This window comes from Podarcis liolepis, assembly GCF_965112155.1.
Source record: "Podarcis liolepis genome assembly, chromosome: 5".
In the NCBI taxonomy this organism is placed as follows: Eukaryota; Metazoa; Chordata; class Lepidosauria; order Squamata; family Lacertidae; genus Podarcis; species Podarcis liolepis.
The window spans coordinates 28416510-28438350 of NC_139556.1; the positions used below are offsets into that span (position 1 = coordinate 28416510).

Consider the following 21841-nt stretch of genomic DNA (forward strand, 5'->3'; position numbering starts at 1 on the left):
GGAGTGGTACCTATTTATCTCCTTGCACTTTGACGTGCTTTTGAACTGCTAGGTTGGCAGGAGCAGGGATCGAGCAACGGGAGCTCACCCCGTTGTGGGGATTCGAACCGCCAACCTTCCAATCAGTAAGTCCTAGGCTCTGGACTTACCCACAGCGCCACCCACGCCCCGTGATTAAGGTATTGAATTGCAAATTAGTCATCTTGGAAAGGAGTCTTGTTCTTTCAGACACTATGGAGTACAGACGCGTAAAAGACTCTCCCAAAGGGAGAGAAAACAGCTCTAGGGAAATGGAATGCAGGCAATGAAGCCTGTGTGTGTGTGTGTGTGTGTGTGTGTGTGTGTGTGAGAGAGAGAGAGAGAGAGAGAGAGAGAGAGAGAGAGAGAGAGAGTTGTGTTTGTCAGCTCTGATTGTACATGTATTTTATTTCTAAGAGGATGCTAAGCCTGTGATGGATATGCACAAGATATGGAATTGTTTGAATGTATCATTTACCTTTTGGTTATATTTTAAAGAAAGTTCTGCATGTAAACTTTGCATAATATTTTCATGGGTCTGGACAATGTTTTTTACTCCATAAGGACTCTATTTTTAGCACCTACTTGCTTCAAACTGTGCAATATGAATATCTGCAGTCCAAGACCTATGGGAGGGCACCAGGTTGGAGAATCCTGGTGGTAAGCCACTGCTGCTGAGTGTGTGTGTGTGTGTGTGTGTGTGTGTGTGTTTGAGGAGTGGGAACCCTCATCTCTCCTGACGGAGCTAGAAGACTCTGGCTGCTGTGAATATGCTTATCTTTGCATTGTGTATAATTGTGTATGTTTGTCTGTATGTCTAATGCATCCATAATAACCTCAATTACCTAGGCTGTTAGCGTTATCATTGTGATTTTAGGCCAGCAGCTCAGCTCTCCCCCTGACTTTCAATGATCCAGCAACTGCAATACTGCACCAGAGATTGTAGGAATACACGCAGCAGTTACTTACAAAGCATCAAGGCCAGACATTGAGCAAAATGTCTTGGCAGCACATAATAACAGACTAGAGCAAAGATGATCCTTTCCCTTTCCCTTTCCTGCATGAATTTATTCACTTCACAGTTTGTTTCTGAGCCACCCGGCTGAATCTTCTTTTCTGACACCTTCATGAAATCTTTACTGATTGTTCTGTTTCCATGGATCTTTGTGTTTGTTTCTGTGCACGTGAGATGAAAGGAATATAGAGTCTAGTATATTTCTAGTATCTAGTCTGAAATTGCATCTCTGTTTTTTATTATTATAAAACAATACCATATATCCATTTCACCTGCCTGCATTTAATCTCATTAGGCAACTAATTCACCATCTAAACTACACATTTAAAGCAGAATCTCATTGCTTTAAACTGTCACTCCTTCTCCCAAAACTATCTTGGGAAATGGTAGTTTGTTAAGAATGCTCACAGTTGTCGGGAGACCCTTCCCCACCCCCCTCACAGAGCTATAAATCCCAAGAGCTCCCTGAGAAGAAGGATCGATGGATAAACTACTCTGAAAATTGTAGTTTAGTGAGGCATGGCCAAGGTGGTATTTGAACCTTGCTCAAGCATGTGTCTCACATGCCAGCCCTACGAAGCCTTATGCCATAGCCAGTCTATTTGTCAGCAACAACCCTGTGAGGTGATGTTCCATGACAACATGCTGCTGGAGATGTAATAAGGAAAATGCTTCTTTGAAACATAGGTTGAGTCAGTGTCTGATGCTTACAAATATTTGGAGGAAAATACTAAGATGTAGATCAGGCATAGGCAAACTCAGCCCTCCAGATGTGTTGGGACTACAACTCCCATGATCCCTAGCTAACAGGACCAGTGGTCAGGGATGATGGGAATTGTAGTCCCAAAACATCTGGAGGGCTAAGTTTGCCTATGCCTGATGCAGAAATACTGCTTTGGGGGGAAATGTTAAATTGTCAGATGATAATATTATCCAAACCACAGGTGGTTTGACAGCAGGTCAGCATAAATGTACTCTTCAGGCTCTGACTTAAAAGACTGATATTGATTCATTGGAAAGATAACACCCTGCCCCCCTTTGAATGATGGATAGAAAATATGACTACTCTTGCACCAGAGTGAGAAGGGGGGGAGGGAGAGAAACAGCAATATTTTGTCTTCTTTAAAAAGCAAAGTTAAGCGTATCTGTAGCATTATACCTAACACCTAGGTTCCTACAATTCTGAAAATAATCCCTTGGAGTTGTAATATAAAACCAGTGAGTAAGCCTGAGACCTACAGTATGCCCTTCCTAAATGGTACCCATGTCTGCTAATGAAGATGACATTTTGATCAGATGGAGGAGGACAGGGGGAGGGATTATTTTAAACTCAAGGCGCTGATGCCAGTTTGACCTTGTTCTAAATATGGCCACGTTATGAATAAGTCATCCAGATGACTTGCTTTTTATACTTTGTCCCCAAATGCTAACCCACACAGGAGTATCCTTTGCCTCATGTATCAGTTAATCCCACTTAATTGCTGCATTGCCACAGTAGATTCAATAGCATCAAAACCAGACTTCTGAAAACAAGGTTATAGGCACATTTGGGAGCTGTTATTGAGGAACAGCACCAAATAAAAGCAGACAAACTATGGTTGAAATGGATCTTGTTAGTCTGAAAACCCAACTCAGCAAGGCAGCTAGCAAAGAAAGCTGTAAGCTAGCAATGGGTAATGAATTTGTGAGGTGCTAAAGAAGCATTTGTCCTTTTTAAAAAATAATGCATTTTCTGTGTGAGTCCAGGAGTATCTGCCCCGGCACATGAGTATTCTCATGTGTTGAGATTAAAGGATGTACTGACTTTTTGACTGAGCAGTGGTAGCAAAGAGCTAAAAGATGTGCAGGAAGGAAGTAAATGGCTGGATTTCCTGGTCCATGCACTGCTTGAGCGTTTTCACCATCAGAGAAGGAACAGAGGACGCATCAGTTAGAAAACTTGACAAGAACTTTATTATCTTGAACAGCACAGAAAATGTTTGCCTCCCCTAAAGGTAAAGGTAAAGGGACCCCTGACCATTAGGTCCAGTCGTGACTGACTCTGGGGTTGTGGTGCTCATCACGCTTTATTGGCTGAGGGAGCCGGCGTACAGCTTCCGGGTCATGTGGCCAGCATAACAAAGCCGCTTCTGGCGAACCAGAGCAGCACATGGAAATGTCATTTACCTTCCCGCCGGAGCGGTACCTATTTATCTACTTGCACTTTGACGTGCTTTCGAACTGCTAGGTTGGCAGGAGCAGGGACCAAGCAATGGGAGCTCACCCCGTTGCGGGGATTCGAACCGCCAACCTTCTGATCGGCAAGTCCTAGGCTCTATGGTTTAACCCACAGCGCCACCCGCATCCCGCTGTATCCCGCCTCCACCTGCATACAGCTAAATCCAGTGCCACCTCATGACTAAACTACATAATGGCACTATTCGCTCCCTCAACATGCACCTTTTTGTTGTTTTCCAGTTCTGTAGTTCACCTTCTGGCCTCAATCATAAAGGAAATTCAGTACACAACCATTCAATCTGGAAGTTGTCAGAGCATGGAGTACAGAGGCCAAGTCATTTCTCTCCAAATACAGCCAGAGCATTCCTAGTCACCAAGGCCACCAGAGCCTCCAGCGACAGTGTTGAATCCAGCAGCACCCCTAGGACTACCACACATCTGGGTTTTCCAGGACATTATTCATTCAGGAAAATGGCGTACAGGTGGATTTTTGCTGAATTAGTAAAATGTCCGGGGAAACCCGGATGTATGGTAAGTTGGGCTATTTTTATTTTCACAATTCTTTAAAAATATAAGAAAAGACCCAAAATGAATGTTTTTGGGGAGCTCAACAACTTTGCCCCCCCAATCAACAACTCTGTCTGGATTTTCACTTTTGGCAATATGGCAACCCTAAGCACCCCGAAAACTGTGGACCTGCTCCTTCCAAGGTAGTGTAAGATTGTTCAGAACAGGATGTCTCGCCGCCTCCCTGGGCTTTGCTGGATTCAAATGAAACGGCAGGATAAATGTGCTGAAAGAGACTTTTATTCTACTTGGTGCTGATAAGGGCTTAGTGATTTAAGAAGTCCCCAGAAGGCCAACTGCAGAGATTTTGAATTGCTTGTTTGGAAATAATGCAGGGTAAAGCTGTGATTTATAATCTTTCTGAAATTTTGCTCTGGTTTTTATTTTATTTTTAAAGACAGAAATTCCATTTTACTCACTATGACAGCCTATTGTTTACAACTTACCCCTCCTTTCCTTTTTCTGACACCACCGGACTGCGTTCTCGCATTCTGATTTCTTCCACCATGTTTCTCTCTTACGCACAAAGTAATTACAGCCAACCTAAAACACACTGCCCATGTCACAGTCTTAAAATTTATAGCATTGATATCCTAACATACTTCCCTAATACCTATGGAACTGGCTTTTTACCCTTCACTTGACAAAACTGCATACATTACACAATGGAGTAGATCCCAGAGATCCTGTGTTGTGCCAAGCTGACTTTATGGATCTCACTCTATCTCCCCATCCATTGCCTGTGATGATTTGTACATTTCTTATTTTGCCATTTTAATAGGAAGGCTGCATAAGGTCAAGTCACTGGAAATTATTTATTGTTTTCTCTGGATAATTTCACTCCAATGGGGCTGAGAAAGGGACATCTGCTCCACATACTGATGCTGCTTGCAAAAGGAATCTCTGGCAGTTGTAAGTGGAAAATCCAACTGCTTGATGGGTGCAGATGGGCAAAGTTCCCAGTTTTTCCACACCTCAAATGTGGCAGCAACCTGTTATTCTGGGGCTCAGGGATCGCGGGGGAAGTGGTAGCAGCCTTAAGTAAGGTCACGTCAGGTCAGATTCATATAAGGTCAAATCTCAGTAAGCAGGTTTACATCAGGTCAAGTTTGTGGGATGGGTTTTTAATGAGTAAGAGAGGATATATTAATTGCAATTTATCCCTCCAAGTGCCCACCTGTGTGAGTTGAAAAGAGGTTCAAAATCCCATCCTTGGGAGCAAAATTAAAAGTATAGGAATTAGGCTATAAAACCTTGTTTTGAACAAGTTCAGCTATAGATTAAGCTGGCTCCCCTTTCTTATCCCACTTAACAAAGAATCAGGTAACAATCTGAAAAGTAAGTTTAAAAATTACAGTAAGTTTGATTTACTTATATTCTTGCACTGGTTCACAGCGATGGCATTAGTCAAAACTATGCAGGCAAAATACTCATATTTACAGTATGTGCCTAAAGCTGGAACAAGCACAAGGCTCGCCTGCCCTCATGGCTGATCACTGGAAGAAAGAGAGGAACAAGAAGTACTATATGCTCCTTCTTCTCCAGGAAAGGAGGGGAAATGACATCACACAGAGACCACTCTACCAGTTGTATTTCTATGTTCTGAGTACCTGCCTATCAGCAATACAGCTATGTGGACTTAGCCCTTTCTCATGCTAACCAGCAAGAATATACATTAGTTGGGTTGGACTGCTAATCTCCCACAAAGTCAGATTTAGAAGCACTTTAAGGTGGGTGGCTACCAAAGAGAGGGTCTTTTCAGTGTTGGCACCGTGGTTATGGAATAGCCGCCCTTGTTTGGATTCTTGTTTGGGGTTTTTCTGCAGTGAGCTCTGCTGCTTGTAGCTCTCCCTCTACTGTAGACAACATGGGAATGTGGCTTCAGCTAAGCATTGAAGCATCATAAAGCCTGTTATTCTGCTGGCACTGTCTCCCTAGATCAGGCTTCCTCAAACTCGGCCCTCCAGATGTTTTTGGCCTACAACTCCCATGATCCCTAGCTAGCAGGACCAGTGGTCAGGGATGATGGGAACTGTAGTCTCAAAACATCTGGAGGGCCGAGTTTGGTGATGCCTGCCCTAGAGGAACTGTTCTTTTAAAAGAGTTTATTTTTGGTTCTGCAACTGCAGAGAAGCAGGAGATGCTACTGAGGGCTCTGAGTCTGAGGAAGGCAGAAGTTCCATGTCCTCAGGCTTGAAAAGTGTGAGCTGCTGAAAGTCTATCCACTGGGTGGAGCAGTGTGAATCTTTTCCTCATCTGGGCTTCCCTTGGAGGCAGTGCAAGTTATCAGCTTTGGGAGGCCATGACAAACCCATTACCAAATCTTATATATTTCTAGCTTTTGGAGAACACAAATGAAGAACACAAGAGCTAACTGGTATGAGCTGTTTCCAGCTAAGGCTGCTTATACATTATACCTTAAAGCACCTTCAAAGCACATTCTTTTACTCAAGGAATTCTGGGCTCTGTACTTTAGCCCCCACACAGTTGTAATTCCCAGCAAGCCTTAACAAACTGCAATGCCCATAATTCTTTGAGGGAAAGAATTAAATGTATAATGTGCACACAGCCTAACAGTCCCTGGTTGTAAATTAGCTGTGTTTAAACATTTTTTTAAAAAAAATTGTATACCATCCCCCTTTAGTCGTCCCCCCCCCCAAGTTTTATTGTCCTTTTGCAAAACTTGTGGTTCCATCAAACCTCTGGATATCTCCCTCATGCACAAGAGTGTGTGTCCTTCTGCCTACATTTACAAACCACACACATCTTGAACACTGGAGATATTAGCATATTAGGAAACTGCCCCTGTAATGGCTCCCCTTGGAACAGCCTTCTCTTCAAGGTCGCAGAAGGAGCAAAGGACTTTCTTGCCATCATGTTCCTCTGTAATAATGCAAGGCCTATGAGAATTCTGTCAAGTACAGGAACAAGACAATAATGAAGCTGAAGACAAAGAACTTGTAAAGAGAATTTTGAAATGATAATGTTTTCAGCGCTGGATCCTAGGGAGATTTGACTTCTACTGAAGGATGCTTCCTGTGTTAAAAATCAGCCTTGTGGGAGTGTTCTGGAGAGCTAATTCCCTTCTCAAAACATAGCATGGAAAGAGCGAGTCTCTTTCATTAGGCCCCCTCCTCCCCCCTGAGATGTGGGCACCTGAAGAATCCCACTCTGCCAATGTTGAAACTTAATTATTGACAAAAGTCCCCTTTTCCTTTTGCTGTGGAATGAAATGTCTAACAAACCCCAATGAATAGTGATTGTTTAGTACACAGCACAGCCCCAGATTATCATCACTCTGTCAGGTGGAAGAGAGCAGCACTGTAACTTCCTCAGCCAGTGGAACACAGTGGTTTTTAATGTGATTCTAGCAGAATACCAAAGGCCATTATCCCTGGCTGAAACATTATCCCTGTGCTTCAAAGAGAAATATTCACTGAGAGATATTCAGAGAGAGAGAGAGACCTAGGGATTGAGGCAGGGGGGCAAAAGAGAACAAAGGGGAAACTAACTGAAACTAAATGAAATTTTGGGGGAGTGTCTCATCAGAAAGATCTTCTCAAAAGCATGGGTGCATAGTGAACAGATGAAGGAAAGCAGGGAATTGGATGAGTAAGTGCATCAACATCAAATGTTAAAGAGCTTGGCTTGCAGCTGGTACCCAAGAAAATGCCAGTGTGATATTTCTAATGGGAAAGTCTCGACAGATTAACAGTAATTAAAACAGAGCTAAATACTCTCTTCCTTTCTTCCACATATTTATCCAGTGAATAATGTGTGTTCAACTCTTACTAAGTCCCAGCACAATGCAGAATCGCATTCCTTTGTCTTCCTATTCCTTAATAATTGGTTACTCTTGCTCATGAATTTTACTCTGAAATGGAGCCAAAGTTAATGTATAAAGAATACCACTGTTGTCAACTTCAGTGAGAATGTTTTGCAGGAAGGGGGTTTATTTTAGAATGTCAGCTTTCACGCAAGATCTCTCCTACTCAGAGCAGTAGCTCCCACACTTTCTGTGGCAGAATAGTTCACCCTTCATTTCAGAGGGCCTTCTCGGTAGTGGCGCCCACCCTGTGGAACACCCTCCCTTCAGATGTGAAGGAAATAAGTAGCTATCCTATCTTTAAAAGACATCTGAAGGCAGCCCTGTTCAGGGAAGTTTTTAATATTTAACGCTGTATTGTTTTTAATACTTGATTGGGAGCCGCCCAGAGTGATGTTCAGCTTCCAAAAAACGTTCGAAAACCAGAACACTTACTTCTGTGTTTTCGGCATTTGGGAGCCAAGGCTTTTGAGTGTCAAGGCGTTTGAGAATCAAGGTACCACTCTAGTAGAGTGCTTGGCATCTGGTGGGCGGGGCTTGTGTGCTTTGCTCCAGAATCAGCCCCTCCTTTCCGTTTGTGTTCAGTTCTGTTCAGTTAAGAATGTCCGTTAAGAGGGACCAACTGTGTCTTCTTGTTTCTTGCCTCCTGTTGCTGCATTTAGTTTCTCTCATTATGCTATTCTGTTACAGTTTTCATTATTATTAAAGCTTAGTTTATATTTACGCGAGCCATTTATTTTTCTCAAAGAAAAATTCATGGGTGGGATGGCCTTGCCTGACATCAATATGGGCATGGACACTGGTATCTGTTTACCTGTAAGCACACACCTTTAATACACACACACACACACACACACACAAGTTTCTCAATCTACCAGCTTTGCACAAAACAGAAGCCATGTGTGTGTGGCCAGGACGCAGGCCTGTTATAGCTTCTGGGCTTGGCAAAGAACGTGAGCCTCACCTGAACCTTCTCCAGATGAGGAATCACACACCTCCTCCCCAAGCTGGCGAGCCCCACCTGGGCTGTGGGTCATTGCCTGCCTTCCCTCAGAACTGACAGCTGTAAGTTCTGGAATTCTGAGATCAGGGGTGGTACATCCTATTTCACCACTTGAGGCAAAACAGGAAGTACCACTCTGCTCTGCCACACCACCACCCGTGGGACACTCACTGCCACTGCGCCACCTGCCAGTGTCACTGCTGCTGTACCATAGCTGCAAACATTTTTCCAATGAAAATAGGGAAGTCCCATTCCATAATGATAATTTTACTATTTACACCCACACATCTTATTGGGTTGTCCCAGCATTCTGGGCAGCTTCCAACACATATAAAAGCATAAGAAAACATTAAACATTTTTTAAACTACCTTCCATATACAAGATTGCCTTCAGACAACTTGGGGGTCAGATAACTCCATACCCGCCAACATTTCTCTGATGAAAATAGGGACCTCCTAAGGAAAAAGTGAGACATTTCAGGATCAAATCAGAACCCAGGAAGACTTCTCTAAAGCAGGGACGTCCCTGGAAAATAGGGACTCTTTTAGGGTCTGTTCTGACTCAGGCCAGGCAAAGAAAACTGAAAAACATGTGACTGTCTTATAGAGCCAAAGCAATGACCCACAGATAAATATTGACCGATGAACTAGAAAATTACACACACACACACACACACACACACACACACACATGTAAGGTGGGATGGGGTAGAGATGTCCTAAAAAATGAGTTGCCTGTACTCATATATTGATCAAAGTGTTATGGATGCCCACATAAATAGCTGTACTAGTGAGAACTCTCTCACACACACCTCACACACAAGCCTGTTGTTCAGTGCAGACATGAAGGATACCAATCCAACCAAGAAGCATCTCGGAGACATTTTTTTCCTCAGCCAATCATTCCCAAAAGAAAGATTTGTGTTGACAGAGCTTACACTGTGCAGTGTATTTGCTCTACAATATTTCAGCAGTTAAGCTGCTACAAACGATACAAAGCCTTCAGTGATCCTTTGCAGGCTTCCACTCTCCCAGGAGATAAATGACTTCTGCAACCTTTTAAGGTGCTTTTTTATAAAAAGGAAAAGAAAAGAAAAACTGGGACCTGAATGGAGGGGGACAACAGTGCCCCAAATCAGTGAATTTGACATTGTGTGGTTTGATTATCAAGCTCTATGGTTCCCTCACACCCTTAGGTGCGAAACATCTGTGGTTGTTAGAAACTGCTCCAAGCATGCTCTCAGCTAGATCATTATGTTATTTTAACATGCCTCATCCAGGATTTGAACTTCTGGAGGGCATAGCATGCCTCTATTTATGCAGGTGCAGTAAAAGATTTTGCTGTATTTCATCTCTGCCTGTCTCTCTTCTCCATGCAAATGGGAATGCTTTCCCATGGAGCTCCCTGGCTTCGTGAATTTTGACAGCACTAGTGATGTCTCTCCCATGAAAACCCATGAAAGGAAAGAACACCTGCACAGTAAACTTATTTGCAGTAAAATATCTGACAACTGGAGATAAATGGAGGTTGCGACTGTGTCCTTCTGTGATATCGTTTTTACCCTTTCCAAATAAAACTTTGTATGATTGCTGGATTTGCTAAGCAGAGAGAGAAGCGAGGCCAGGTGCGTATTATATGCCTGTCATTACTAAGGTGTGCATTCATGGATATATTTGTATTGCAAGAAGACTGGTGGGACGCGTTCCTATACAACTGTCAACAGACACAGGGTTAACCTGGGATAATGAAGGTGGTGATGGTGATGATAGAACAACAATTTCTGGTGCCCCACCCAACTGACTGGGTTGCCCCGGCCACTCTGGGTGGCTTCCAACAGAATATAAAAGAATGCAACAAAACATTAAAAGCTTCTAAAGCACCATAACAGAGTACCAGTCACGTTTCAGTGTTATGTGGTGGGAATATGTGTGCCTCCCCACTCTATTACAGACCTCCCTGTGTTTATAGCAGGGAAAGTGTGTTGAAGGTTCCAAACTGTTTTCGCTTAGCTAAAGTGAAGTCTTCACTTAATTGAAGTCTACAAGCTATGATAATACAGGGCTCCTATGTGCAGAGGTGTCTACACTCAGTCAAGTAAATCCAGGTAAAAGCCTCATTCAGACATCTCCTGCTCAACCTGGGAAGATCTGGGGCTGACCAGCATGCCTGGCTCAATACCCCAAATCCAGACTGCTATTTCTTGCTCAAGCATGATGGCTGAATGAGGACAGAGTTTGCTATCTTATCAGAATCATTTTTGCTGCCTTTAAAATCCCTGCAGATGTTTTGGCTGCAGAAGATTTTACAGGTTTGACTGGAGTCTCCCAGGCAATGTTTGGTGACGGCCTTTGAGTTGAACAAATCCAGTTTCCACTGACATTCTGTGTATGAGGTAACAGTGCACTTGGGTCCTGCGACAAAACTTTCAGCACGCCAGCCTATCTCGTAGCAGATGCTCGAGTGGCAATAGAAAATGATCAAAGTTAATCCTGTTCTGAGAAATAATGAGCACAAACAGTGCATAACAAGCGTAAACTTAATCCCTTTCATCCGAAAGGGTTATTAGAAATGGATTCTTACATTTTCCGCCAGTATTTGAACCTACGGCTATGTTACCCCGTTTCGACTCTTCTCTGTGCGAATGATCATTTCTAAAAGATCATCTCACTCCTCATATATGCCAAATTATTCACTGTGATCTATAGGGGAAGGATCTCATCAGGAGGTCCATTGTATATGATACAGGAATCAGGCCTCTAGCATGGTGGCACCTACCTTTTGGAACTTCCTCCCTGGTCCGGCCCACCCATGAGGCAACAAGGTGAGGCAACTGCCTCAGGCAGCAGGATTCACAGGGGCAGCAGATCAGGTATCCAAGGAATGCATCACCCACTGCTGCGGCTGCCACAGTAGCAGCTGCAGTGTGCTCCTTGAAGTCGGGTCTGCTGCCTCCTCATTAGCCACCCTGCTATTACACTGCTACAGTTGCCTCTTGGTGAACAACAGATGCTTCTGGTCTCCTTTCACCCTTGTTCCTGGTGTAGATCTTTATTCCACACCCTTGCTCCTGATGAAGTTTCTTCACTCACCTTTCTTGGTGGGGGAGAATCACCATTGTGTCCTTCACCTCAGATGCCAAAATGTCATGAGTTGGCCCTACTCCCTCTTGTTGCATATCAGACAGGGGCTGTTTCCGTTGTCCTCCAGTGCCTAAGGAGGCCCTTTCTTCTTCAACAAGCCTTTTAAATGGAGATCTTTAGCCCAGCCAGTATCTACATTGGATCTGAAATTGTTTTTGCACATGAAACTTCCTTTAGTTGGTTTCATACATGAAACGGCCCATTGGTTTTCACTGCTGATGTTTTTATCATGAAATCTCTTCGAAATAATTTAATTCATAAACAGAACAAAAATAAGAAGAAAGAAGAAAAAATAAGAAAGAAGAAATAAAGAGATTGCACCGACCTCCCTTTTCCTTGCTCACAATACACTTTCCCACTTAGGAAGGAAGTTCTAATTACAGTGGCCATCTAATGTTTTAATGGCTTTAATGGTTTTTAATGGCTTTAATGGTGAAGGCTTACTTTGAGAGATGTGGTGATGCTGTAGGCACATTTTTCAAGGTGGAGATGCTCTGGTAGAAAGGATCAATACTCCCATTGCCAGAAGACCACATGTAGAGGTAAACAATGTTCTTCATTCTGTGTTTAAAGACTTGGTGCTGAGACAGCTAAATCATGCTCAAGTTGAGCTAGGGATTTGGCTTTTTCTTCTTCTTGATTTAAACCATGAATCCTTTCTACCAGATGAACAGTAGAGGAAAGGATAGAGGCGGAGGAAACTCCATAGATCAAGAATAGTCAACTGACAGTCTGCAGACCAAATCCAGCCCTAGAGCAATTTTATCTGGTCTCTAGTGGTGGTACCAAAATTTAATCATGGTGATAGAACAGGTTTGCTCACAGCTTCATTCCCAAATAAAATAAAGTGCTTACAATTTGTTAGGGAGGAAATATTATAGAATTGTAGAGTTGAAAAGTACACTGATGATCATCTAGTCCAAACCCCTGCAATGCAGGAATCTCAACTAGATCATCCATGACAGATGGCCATCCAACCTCTGCTTAAAAACCTCCAAGGAAGGAGAGTCCACCACATCCCGAGGGAGTCCGTTCCACTGTCAAACAACTCTTACCATCACAAAGTTCTTCCTGGTAAGGCTTGGTTTCCAGACCCTTGATCATCTTGGTTGTCCTCCTCTTCACATGTTACAGCTTGTCAATATCCTTCTAAACAAGGACTTCTAAACATGACAGTATCTGATCACTTTAAGGCCTCAATTACACTATATATTTGAAATAGTATCAAACCACTTTCAACAGTCATGGCTTCCTTCAAAGAATCCTGGGAACTGTAGTTTGTTAAGGATGCTGAGAGTTGCTAGGAGACCCCTGTTCCTCTAGGCTTAACTAGGCTGGCCCTACCATTAGACTGCCTAAGGCAAAGGACAAGATGGTGCCTTCCCCAGCCCCAGCCCTCCATTTCACCTACAGAAGTCATGCAGGATGTCATCTCCCGAGACAACCCTTGCAACCAAGCAAATTGTCTGTTCCACATCTCCAGAGGTTATCTGTTAGGATGCCTTCACTGATGTTATTAGGGTAGAAGGTGCTGCTGTGGTCTAAACGACAGCCTCTTGGGCTTGCCAATCGGAAGGCTGGCAGTTTGAATCTGCGCCACAGGGTGAGTTCCCACTGCTCTGTCTCGGCTCCTGCAAATCTAGCAGTTCAAAAGCATACCAATGCAAGTAAACAGGTACCGCTGCAGCAGCCAGGTAAACAGTGTTTCCGTGCGCTCTGATTTCCACCACAGTGTCCTATTGTGCCAGAAGCGGTTAAGTCATGCTGGGCGCATGACCCGGAAAGCTGTCTGTGGACAAACGCCGGCTCCCTTGGCCTGAAGCGAGATGAGCACCACACCCCATACTCGCCTTTGCCTGGAATCAACCATCCAGGGTCCTTTCCCCTTTCCCCCTTTTACTGATGTTGTTAGCATAAGCTGCATGGAGAGGGGATGAAAATGTAATCGGCACATATATACTTGTTCAATATACTTGTCTCCATGCTCTGCAAATATTAATTAATAGGGAGAAAGCGGTAATAGTCTTCCTCACCCTGATGTCGGGTCAAGATGCAGGACTATAAGAAGTGGGAGGAATTAGTGAAAGATTGACTCCAACAACAACAACAACAACAACAACAACAACAACAACAACAACAACAACAACAACAACAACACATTAAAAATACATTAAAACATCAGTCATTAAAAACTTCCCTAAAAGAAATTCCTTCCAGTAGCACCTTAAAGACCAACTAAGTTAGTTCTTGGTATGAGCTTTCGTGTGCATGCACACTTCTTCAGATACACTTCTGAAGAAGTGTGCATGCACACGAAAGCTCATACCAAGAACTAACTTAGTTGGTCTTTAAGGTGCTACTGGAAGGAATTTTTTATTTTGACTATGGCAGACCAACACGGCTACCTATCTACTTCCCTAAAAGAGTTTCAATGCAGGGTCTTCTTCTTGCCATTTGAGACCATGCAGCTGTAATAGTTTCCCTTGCTGGGCTTGGGAACCTGTGAGAGGTTGTTCTAATTTCATACCAGCTTACAAAGTCTAGTGCCCTTATAGAAAGAGCAATTATATCCACCCTTTAAGCAGCAAGTGGCAAAAATAATTAAATGAGTAATTACATTCCCACTTTAAAGCTGTCACACAATTAAACTTAATTAGACATTCTCTATACTCCGCTAACCTTATACAAACAGCAGAAGGTAAGATGGGTGGGGCAAGGAAGACAGGAAAGGGGTCTTGGCAAAGGAGTCAAACCAAAAACTTATTATCTCTGTTACGATGAAAGAGGGGAGCTGTGCAGATCTCCCTAGAACAACTGACCTGCCTCTATAGTAGCGTAATAGATGAGGAGGTTCCACATTGGAGGAGCAAAAGTCATAGTTACATGAGACAAAGCAAATCCTGGAGGAAGCCATGGGGACATAGCCTAGTAGCACAGGGCAGATTCAGCTAAACAGTTATTCTAGAGGGAGCAGTGCAGTGAGTCCCACTAGTGCAATTGAACTTCCCTTCCTTCTTCCCCCCAAATTGGTTCAGGAGGCGTCAGGCTTCCTCCCCCCCCCCCAATAATTTTGATTAAATTTTCCATTTTAGAATATTCATTTAAACCAACTTAAAATATCAGTGACTTCCCTTCTTCTCTTTCCATGGTTCATTTTGCATAACATAAATCCCTGCATATTTTATATAAACTAAACTATTCTGTATTCCATTATTACATTCATCAAAACTTATGGTATTTACACTGTTGAATTTATCTTAATGCTGCCCACGTTCTCCAATATACACAATTTTCTTCCAGATATTCAACAAACATTTTCCAATCTTCTTTAAACATATGTTCTTTTTGTTCTCTTATTCTGTATATTAGGTCCGCAGGCTGTGCATATTCCATCAGTTTAAGTTGCCATTCTTCTTTAGTTGGGACTTTGCTCGTTTTCCATTTTGGGGCTAACGAAACACTGGCTGCGGTAGCGGCATACATAAATAACCTTTTTTGATACCTGGGAATTTCCCTCTGAATTATCCCCAGCAAAAAGGACTCTGGTTGGTTTGTTTTTGGAAAAGTACTTTTAAACATTTTTTTCTATTCATCATGAATTATTTCCCAATACTCTTCTACCCTTTTACATGTACACCCCATATGATAGAAGGTACTGTCAGTCTCATTGCATCTCTAACACTTATCTGATTCAGTCTTATGCATCTTAGCAAGTCTACTCGGAGTTAGATACCATCTGTAAATCATTTTGAAGTAGTTCTCCCAGGAGGCGTCAGGCATGGGGCAGGGAGTCTAGCATAGGGCAACCTTCCTGCTTGCCTACACTGCCCCCAAGGGCACATGCTGGAGCAACCTTCAATGAGCTCATCCTTGCTATGTGGCATCATTCACCATTAAGCCCCTATGGCATGAACTGGGACCTACAGAAAAGCACTACTATCTAAGGGCTCATCCAGACTTCCTTTCATGCTGCATATCTGGCAGAGGTCCATGTTTCAAAGCTCCGTACCTAAGCACTTTTCTTTTTTTTTCTTTTGTCCCAGCAACTTCATACCCTCCAACATTTCTCCGATGAAAATAAGGATGCCCTGTTCCATCATCATAATAATAATATTTATAGCCTACCCACTTCACTGTGTTGCCCCAGCCACTCTGAGCAGCTTCCAGCATGTATAAAAACATAACAAAACATTAAACATTGAAAACTTTCCCTATGCAAGGCTGCTTTCAGATGTCTTCTAAAGGTTGTATAGTTACTTCTCTCCTTGACTCAGGGGTTGCATCACTCCATACCTTCCAACATTGATGAACTAGGACAGCTTCTGTAAATCCAGGACAGTCCCTGGAAAATAGGGACATTTGGAGGCTATGCACTTACCCTGCAAAAACCTGCTCTTCGCCACTAAATCAGAGCCAGAGGCAGATTTAGGGGAATGCGACAAATTCAGTCACAGAGCAAGGAACCTTGGGGGTGCCATGGGGGACACCACAACTATCATTTAGAATGGAGAGCAGGAGGCAGAGGGTGCAGAATTTTAGCATCTCACAGAGTGCCACTGAAATTTGAGACACCAAGATCTCTGCGCAATCCACAGAAAACCTGAGTTGCCGTTTGTTCAGATTCAGCATTAGCGAGTGGGTTTTCTTGGGGAAAGCGGAGCAGGGGGAAGCCTTCAGGCATGGAGCTTTGAAGTGTGGATCTGTGCAAGGCACGGGGCCAAAAGGAAGTTTGGATGAGCACTAATGGGACTTCTGCTGGGAAATTTACCAGCCATTCGTGCCTGCTATTTCTAGGCCCGAGACTTAACTTGTGTTGTTTTATATTCTAAGGAAAAACTTGCAAGAGAGATGCAGACTTTGATTTGTTGTTTGAGTTAGGCTCATTAACCAATTTGCTGAAACAACTGAGCAGGCCCGGTTTTCTACACAGAACATGCGTCTTTTCTTCTCTATCCTCTTCTCTCTCTCTGACTTTTATTACCATTTCATTTATGTGCTAATTAGCTCTTGAAAAACATGCTTGGGAAGGTTCCCCTTTAATTAAAAATTTATCTGAAGGCTGAAGAATCTGCACCCAGAATGTTATCCTTTTTGCTTTTCTCGGAAATGCATGCATCCCATTATAGTCTGCAGAGCACTGCGGAAGCCCTTGCGCATTTATGACAGCTTTCCTGGTCCATTTCCACACTTTGCTGCTTTGCACGCGATAGGAGGGCCTGTTTTTCATCCACTTAATAGAGACAACCACAACAAAAGTCCACATGACGATGATTACATGGCTGTTGTATCAGTGGTTTGTCAGTAATCGTATTGCAGTCGGTCCTTAGCCTGTCAGTGGCCTCTACATATTTGGAGAGCATGTAAAAGGGGGAGCATGGCTGCATCTGCAGGCCCTGTTTGCAGCATGAACATTCGCAGTGGCTCCGATCTCAGACATCCATGCATTCAGCAAATGTCTGAAGTGGTGGCCTATGTGCGCATAGCCAGGTACATGTAGGTAGCAGCATAGCTAGCTGCTCGGGTGCCTGGTCAGGAATGTGTCCTGCAGCCATGGGCAGGGCAATCCACCCGTGGGGGCAGCGTGATCCGCCCATGGGGGTGGAGCAAGCCTCTCCGACGCTTGGAGCCTCTCCGACGCCTCCCCCTCAGCTGTAGGGCAGCTGAGGGAGAGGCAGTAGGCAGGCGCAAATCCCACGCTGCCATTTCAGACAGAGCAGAACCTGCAGGCGCCAAAGCCACCACGTCACTCCTAAAAAGTTTTGTGAGCCCAATTTGGTTTTTGTAACTCATTTTGTCACACACCCTCCCTCAGTGATGACGCCCAGGGCAGGCCGCACTCCCTGTACCCCCCCTTCCTCTGCCACTGCATGTAGGCTTTGCCATGTGATCAGGAGCCGCTGTCATGTGTGGCTCCCAGTCTTGTGCTCATGTAGAGCTATACACACACATAAGTTCTCCCTTTAGATCTTCCCTGGAAACACAGGGGTGCAAAGGGCAGAGCCAGGAGTGAGGCAGATTAGAGAAGTACAACCAGTTCCACCCAGTGGCATAGTGTGGGTTGCTAGCACCTGGGGCTGCTGGAGGCAGGAGTGGGTGTGAGGGAGGGAAACAGGTGGCGTATGCATGCCCATTCAACTGCCTGATGGCATTGTTCCATTGTCTGGCAAGGTCACTTCCTGGTTCACACGGCGAAGCCATTTTCAATGGAGCCCAGCCACAGAAGCATTTAGCTGTATTGAGGCAGATCCGAGTGTTGAAATTTTGCACCCCCAACCATTTTGCACCCAGGGCAACTGCCTCTGTGGCCCCTCATGTTATGCTACTGGTTCTGCCGCACTGTATGCAGAGCCTAGAGGGCCCCACAACTATGACGTGGTGAATTGAGCAGAAAGGAAGGTGAGAGGCAGGGGGCATTGCATTTTGGCCTCGCACAGGGCACTGCTGAAATTTGAAAGAGTCAAGTCTGCCAGGGGTGGTAATGCGTGCACTGAAGGCACAGTCTGTGCATATAGCCATACTCCCCAGGGCCAGCCTTGTCATGAGTCATGTGGCACAGGAGGTGCGTGAGAGGCAATGAATTGTGCCCTCCCTCCATCTGCTGCATACAATTCACCAGCTAGACAATGCTGCCTGTTCACTGGCGCCACTCTTGCCTCCAGCTGCTCCACCCACTCACACTGCAGTGGCGGCAAGGGTGCTGCTGGCTTTGCTACTTCAGAGTGTCACCATGTGAGTAAGGTTTCCCAGAGAGTGCTAGTGCCACCACTGCCTTGAGGCATTGTAAAGCTGTGTTTCTGAGACCCACCGAGTGGCACAGGGGCTTTCTGGGAAACTTCGCCAACAACACCACACTTTGAGCAAAGGCCCCTTCCTCGGAGCAAACTTGGCAGTGCCCATGCTGCCACTGCTTTGTCAGAGGCCAGCTGGCTGGAGTAAATAACAGGCAAATGGAGGGGGTCAGAGGAAGCCAGGAGCAGAAGGAGGCAGAGACAACTGGGTCAGCCTCAGGCGGCACAATGTCTTGCACTGCCTCTGCTCTCATGGACTGCTGAATGCACAGAGGCAAAATGCCTGAGACTGGCCCATGCCATAAGTGTTTCCTTCCCTTCCCTTAGTTCTGTTGCCTATGTTGATTCCTCCTCTACATTCTGATGCCTTGTCTGTCTTCTCTTCTTCCCTAACCTCACACTCCTGTGCATCAAAGGAGGCAGAATGCTGCTGGAGGACGACAGGAAGAGATTGAGGCAACAGACACCAAATGAGACATAGGCTTCGCTGGCACTGCAAATCTCTCCCACAGGCTTTAGGCTGCCTGCTCAAATTGCTGGGTTCTGGAAGAATGAAAAGGAAGTCACCTGCTTTGAGATGGCAGGAGCCTGTCCTCTTGGCAGATGTTTTGGGGAAGTTGCTTGCAACCTATGAAGCTGTCGGGGAAACAGCTTAATTGACTTTCATGGGAGCCACTTGCTTCCCTTCGATGACATTGCAGGGACCTTGATAGGCTGTGATAAATTTAAATAGAAAGCGCTGGACAGGAGCAGTTTTCTTCCATCCATAACATTTATGATTGTGGTTGTGATTTAGACTAATATAGTACTTATTATAAAGAATTATGGCATAAAATACAACAAACTAAAAACATATAAAACAGAATACCGTATTTTTCACCCCATAGGATGCACCAGCCCATAGGACGCACCTAGTTTTTTGGGGGGGAAATAAAGAAAACAAAATTTATTTTCCCCCCCCCCCGGCGCTTGTGGGGCCAGCAGCGGGGAGAAGCACACATCTCCCTGCCGTCAGCTTCCAAACCACATCAGGAGACAGCGGGATGGCGCGCTGCGCCTCCCCACTGCCCCCCGAGCTTGTGGGGCTGGCGCTGGGGCTCTCCTGAAGCCTGGAGAGCGAGAGGGGTTGGTGCGCACCGACCCCTCTCACTCTCCAGGCTTCAGCGAAAGCCTGCATTCGCCCCATAGGACGCACACACATTTCCCCTTCATTTTGGGAGGGGGGAAAGTGCGTCCTATAGGGCGAAAAATACGGTAGTTAAAAAGCAAACTGTAACAGAATTAAGACAATGAAAATATAAATGTATTAAAATACAGATAGCAAAAACAACACAGCGCTATTAAAAGCCCTTTCCTTAAAACAGATAATTTCCAAAAGCATGGCAGAATAAAATGATTTTCACTTACCAGCAGAAGGACAGCAAAGAGGAAGTCGAGCCTCTCTAGGGAGTTTCAAGGTCTGGGAGCAGACACTGAGAAGGCCCTCTCTCACATCCTCACCAAGTGTGCCTGTTCATATTCATTGCTCATATCAAGTAACATAGTTAATAATGTTAAGGTAATTGCCAATGGGCCAGTAGTAATAATAATAGTAATAATAATAATAATAATTTTATGTGGCTGGTTTTCCCAGCCACTCTGGGTGGCTCTTTATCCATAACGGAGAATTGTATGGATTTCCATGTATAATAAAATAAACACGAAACTTCTCTCTGTGAAGATATAGTCTACAGCAGATGAATATTAAGGTGTGAACCAGCCCAGCCTCTCCTGCAAAAGGAGGGAGACACTTGCTCTCCCATTCAAGCTGACACAAATTATGACAGAAACCCACAAAGCAGGCTATCGTTTCATCAGCACTCAACTTCTCCTCTCACCTTTTGCTCTCAGAGATTCATAATTGGAAGTGGTGCAGTCGTAACTCTTCTAACAGCAGCTCTCCAAATGTATCGATCAGAAAAGAATTAGACAATTAGACAGGCTCGCTTGGCGCCATCATTATATAGCTTTAGGTGCCAGGCAAAAACTTTCCTCTGTAACCAGGCCTTTAACTATCAGTGGCCTTTTAGACGAGCGGAAGGATGTTTTCAATGTACAGGCCTTTCATCTGCTCACCTGTGGCAGGTGAGAATTTCTTCCAGCAGCAAGGCAGAAAAGCCGGTTGACCGTTCCAGTGTTATGGGCTAGTGACTCTTGTGAACATATTTGCAAGGCTGATCTAACCTAGGAAAAGTGATATAGTAATAATTGTGGCACTCATAATAGGCTTGTCTCACAGCTTGGTTTCCATTGTTAGGCTTAACATGTTAGACTTAACATGGAAAGGACATGATCTGTGGTCCCTCATCACATCACTTTTTTTTTTAATGATCTGCTTATGAAAGCTAAATTGTGAAAAACTTTTTCATTAAACCAAGCCTACGCAGACACATAACTGAGTTACCTAAATTCATTTGAAAAGTTTTCCTGTTTTCATATGTGTTTTAATGGTGTCTATTTTAATAGGTTTGTGAACTTTAGCTGTGTTTTATCTACAGTTTTATTTTGAACAGAAAGAGCTCTTTGATTAAGTGGTCTATAAACCTTTCTACAGAAATAAATTAACTGACATATAGAATGATGCCACCTACACATTCTGAACTTTTTGTGACGTGGGGACCAATAGATAGGGGCGGGGGGGGGGAGAGTCAACGTAAGCCTCACTGTGATTATTCATTCTTGGAACTCTACACTATGAGCATGCCAACTTTCTGCTGAAAGGCAGCTCAAAAATAGGAGGAATCATAACTTGAATCCAAATAATTAAGCAATCCAAACAGAAGAGGATCTAGAAGAGGGAACCATGTTGTCAGGAGATTGAAAGCTTGAACTAGATGTTGCAGCAGTGCTTGAATGGAGTTGGCACAGAGGTCCCAATACCTTCTGTGGTGCCTTAGCTACTGATTCTAGCTACTTTTTTTAGTATAACTGGAGCAAGTCTGAGGTTGAAGCTTGTGGATTTCATTTAAGCCGCCCTCTACTTCCTCTCAACTCGAGCACTGTGAGCAGGGAGCAGATCGGTGGCTCTGATGTTCAGCCGCCACCACATTTGTCATACTATCTAAATGTGCATTAGTGAAAAGTTTTAAGTGGGTAGACTCCACTGAAGCTTTAGAAAAGCAAGCAGAGCTCTCTCTTGGCTTTTAATGAGTTGATAATTAACTAACTGCTGTTTCCTGCTAGCTAACACATTAGTGTTCGAATCTTAGATCAGGTGATGAAGGTAT

General features: G+C 44.1%; 1 long non-coding RNA gene across 1 annotated transcript; it reads right to left on the reverse strand.

Annotated features, from left to right (window-relative positions):
* Nucleotides 1-316: 316 nt before the first annotated feature.
* Nucleotides 317-13859, reverse strand: LOC310706647. The gene is made up of 5 exons (XR_014525997.1): nt 12843-13859; nt 8608-12023; nt 5189-5313; nt 3473-4360; nt 317-1194 (listed from the first exon to the last, which is right to left on the reverse strand). It is a non-coding gene; the product is annotated as an uncharacterized lncRNA (long non-coding RNA).
* Nucleotides 13860-21841: the final 7982 nt, after the last annotated feature.